This window comes from Stylophora pistillata, chromosome 1, assembly GCF_964205215.1.
Source record: "Stylophora pistillata chromosome 1, jaStyPist1.2, whole genome shotgun sequence".
Classification (NCBI taxonomy): Eukaryota; Metazoa; Cnidaria; class Anthozoa; order Scleractinia; family Pocilloporidae; genus Stylophora; species Stylophora pistillata.
The window spans coordinates 17,254,333-17,259,052 of NC_142519.1; positions in this window are offsets into that span (position 1 = coordinate 17,254,333).

Genomic DNA, 4,720 nt, shown 5'->3' on the forward strand with positions numbered 1-4,720 from the left:
GTTACAACGAAAGCAGGCAGAAAAAGGCATTCTCCTAAGATAATATTAACTCTAAATAATTAAATTATATATCGTGAGAACAAGTTAAGGTGGCACTGTGGACATCAACGTAACTATAGGATAATTTGAAGTGAAGTACTTCATGTAAATTTGGTAACAACAATTTGCCATGAAGGCGTTAGTGAAACTGCTAACAATGAAATTTCTAAAGAAACGGCACGGTAGACATTTCGACGTTCAATTTGAAGATCTCCTCACAAACTGTAAAAACTTATGTTTTTTTATAATCTAACAAACGAGTTGAATGAAGGTCAGAAGATCTTCATCATTAAGCAATCAGTGAAAAAAAATTTGATATTTAAAACGTTTTTTTAGTTGAAGTTCAACAATATTTCAAAGAAATAGTGAACTCTTGTATCACTGACAACAGAATATGAACTTTCTTGATCATTGATCAATTTATTTTTCTCTGGCCGTAGATTATCGCGAGACTTTGATCTAAATTTTTGATTTTCTAAAATCCGAAAAAGAAATTTCAAACCTAGGGATTAAGTTCCTTCTTCGTCAAAAAGAAAAATTTTATTCCTAGTAAATCCTAAGCCTATAATTCTAAAAAATTCCTCAGATCGATGTTATTATCACAAAAATCTGATTTCTGTTCTTCAAAATCATAAAATAAGTTCAAATTTAATTTCAAGCACAAGACTATTAGTCAAATCTCCTCAGCTGGCAAGAGTGCCAAGAAACTAATAAATTTCATCAACTAAAAAAAGCATGTTGAACAACAAGTTTAGAAATTACTTCTAAGAATTGAAAACTGTAGTTCAAAACTTCTATCTCGTGTCAGTTTTCTAGACGAAAAAGTTCGTGGAATTTACTTGCCTATTCAGTGTCCAGGGAATCTGACTCCTTTTAGTTTTAAAATGGTCTTAGTTTTCGAGATGATGATAGCGAATTAACCTTACCAAATAGCTTGCAATAATCCCATCTCAAAGATTTAAATTATTTAGAAAAAGCATTTTTTTTAAAGTCACACTATATAAATCTTCTCGAATTTCAGTTAAATTGTCCCACAGTGCCACTTTAAAAATATCCCTCCCCATTAATTGACGTAGTGTGGGTGTTGCGACAGATATGTGCATACTGAGACGACAAGCAATCAAAGTGAGAAAATCGTATCGCCCGAGTTTTTAGACTTTTCTTGGTTTGAGTTGCCAAATTTGACTTAATTTGTTTCCGAGTTTAACCTAGTAATCTGTTTGAAAACCTGACATGTTTTATTCGATCGCTCGGCGCCTGCAACCCTTCTTACAAGTGGTCGGTAATGTTTGTGGGTTATTCTAAAAAAATGCTGGCTGACATCAAAAGCTTTCAAAGCTTCATTCCGTGTCTTTTATTCTTTTGGTTTTGGTTCCAACTCGATAAAACAAACAATCAGGGTAAATGAAGCCAAAGTTAAAAAGATCCCGTTGGAATTTAGGCTCTTATGCCGCCAGCATTTTCATTAAGTTGTTAAAAAGAGATAAAAAGTTCTTATCTTTGTCGACTGATGTTTTCATTCTTTACTGATTCCACTTTATTCTAATGACCATATTGTCTTCTCCTTCCTTTCTCTGCCAAAGGTAACTTTTCTATAAAAGAAAGGAAACAATCAAAAGATCAGCAATTGAATAAATTCCAAAGCTAAACCAATATTTAAAATTATGTTTACATTCTGTATAAATGACGCCCTTTGTTTTACGCTACATGTAGGTAAAAACGACTAAACTCTAACGAATATTGTCCAAATAGCCAAAGCTTATAATTCTACTCTTTTCAGAGTAGGGATTGCCTTCATTGGTAAGATAGTAAGGAATAAGTGATGTTGTTCAAGAACGCAAAAGAATGGCAGTGCAATACACTTCATAGATCTAACTAAGAAAGCTGTTGCCACGTGCACGGATCTATGCTGCGAACTGAGTTCAGGACGTTTCACTCTTTAGTTTTTCGACATTAGTATAACATTTAAGGTAACTTTGCCAAACATATGTATTCTTAAGGTTAAGCCATCAATTCTAACTTTGTTTTAAACAACTAACCACCCAAAGCTTGGTATGAAACACATTTTAAACCCTTGGTCGACCGCATTCCTTCTTCGCTCTCATTCAATAAACCCTTTACATCGCTCTGAACGAAATAAAGTTCACTATTATCCTAAACGAAGCTTACCTTCAGTATTAGCTATGACTTCAAGTTTCAATGCACAAATCCATCTTCTTTCTTATGGGTACATCCAAGTCTTCAGCAGCAGGAATATACATCTTCAGTATTAGCTATGACTTCAAGTTTCAATGCACAAATCCATCTTCTTTCTTATGGGTACATCCAAGTCTTCAGCAGCAGGAATATACATCTTCAGTATTAGCTATGACTTCAAGTTTCAATGCACAAATCCATCTTCTTTCTCATGGGTACATCCAAGTCTTCAGCAGCAGGAATATACATCTTCAGTATTAGCTATGACTTCAAGTTTCAATGCACAAATCCATCTTCTTTCTCATGGGTACATCCAAGTCTTCAGCAGCAGGAATATACATCTTCAGTATTAGCTATGACTTCAAGTTTCAATGCACAAATCCATCTTCTTTCTTATGGGTACATCCAAGTCTTCAGCAGCAGGAATATACATCTTCAGTATTAGCTATGACTTCAAGTTTCAATGCACAAATCCATCTTCTTTCTTATGGGTACATCCAAGTCTTCAGCAGCAGGAATATACATCTTCAGTATTAGCTATGACTTCAAGTTTCAATGCACAAATCCATCTTCTTTCTTATGAGTACATCCAAGTCTTCAGCAGCAGGAATATACATCTTCGCACAGCGAGTACTAGTGTGGTTTGGTGTGATTTCTTTAATTTGCATACATGGGGTTCAGCAGAAACAGCCAATCACTGAGGAATACATCACATAATTATTCCCGCACTTTTAGAAGCGGCTAATCACAAGTCTAAAGAAAAGAATGGTGCTGGGCGTGTTAGATTGCTTTTTGCGTGTGAACTTTTATTGATTAGATATGGCCGTCTAATTGAGAATATCTTCAAAAAATAAATAGATAAAACAGAAAAGAATAATTATATGAAAAATGGATGTATAGTAAAAGAAGAACTACTGGGGTTTGGGCGTTTGAAATGGAATTACTTTTATAAAGATGTTTTTTTTCTCCTGTCACGAACGAGGGGCAAAGAGAATATTCTGAGTCTCTATGAGGAATCAAACCTCAGACCCTCAGAATCCGCGCTCCGATGCTCTACCACTAAGGCACAGAGACTCTATGGTGCGCAAGGCCCATTACGAAGTTCAGATTGGACACGCCGGTCTTACACACTGCTAGGATCGACAATGTCGATAGCGTTATGTTTTGTAAAGAATGAGAAAGATGGTAAGTTTTGAGCTCGATAAAGAAATATACAAAGATGTTTGATTATCCTTTCTGGACTCGAACGTATAGCCTTAGCTGTACCAGTAACATAATCATGTTATCAGGCTATGGGAACAGGTGATGATCTTAATATTTGATTTTAGGCGGGTATGTTGACGGTGGTTCGATGAGGTTTCATTGACATGAGTTTGGAGATAGAAAGGTATTTTCGATTTTAAATCAAATCATCTGATCAGCAGTTTATTTTGATTTTAAAATGTAATTCTAAGTCACAAAAAGTCCCTTTCACGTTTTTGTGAAACTTTTTTAATCATCATTTTGAAATGGCGCTGGTTTGTATTTGAACCCATTTTTCTCCCAAAAACTCGACTCATTTTTGATAATGATGGAACTACGCAACACGAATAAGCACATTTAAGTGTCATGGATAAAATGAGGTAAACTTAACATTTCTTGAAGAGGTGATGGTAAACAGACAGTGAATCGCACTATTTACATTGACTTTAGATAATAGGCACGGTCTTAGTGTGAATGTTGACTGAGTGAACTAAAAATGGAAAGAACACTTTTGACATCAACCGACTTGTCATCAGACGATATAGGATACAACAAGAAATTTCAGCAACTGAAATGTTAAGGGGAAAAAAAGGAAAATTAAAAACAAAATCTTCATCGATCCAATCACTTTCATATAATTTTTTACCAATTTCCGTGGGCTGGTTTGAGGTTACTTCCCACCTTCGCGGGTGTCCTTCGGGAAAAAATTCGTACTCGCGCTAGTTTGAAGAAAATCCGAACAAACTATACGTCAAACATAAGCTAAATTGCACTTTATATTTATGGATGTTTGCATGGTTTACTTCTTTTTTTTTGAAAGGAATCCCCTGGAAACCACTTTGAGAGACGGAGGTCTCCTCTAAAAATATGTATTACTATTAATACAATCATTATTTGTAGTAGTACGGAAATCTGCCCAAGAGGAATTGGTGCACGGTTTTCAGAAATTCATTCTCACATCCTAATGGTATCGCTCACATTTTCCTTTGAGAAACATGCGTGTTTCAAGGGTGAGGAACTCGGTAGGATGTCGTGAAAGTTTGATGCATCCCACCTCTATTCACTTAGTACTTTCCATTCCGGGAGAGACTGGGGCCATTTAACCTCGTTCCTAGGATTAGTAGCAAAAGAGACCTGAAATTAAGGAGGGTAGAAAAATGTCTTCAAGTCACAATTTCCGGTGAGGTGTTACAGCTGCAACGTTAATCCTGATAATCAGAACAAAGCAGCACTTGGCAACGCA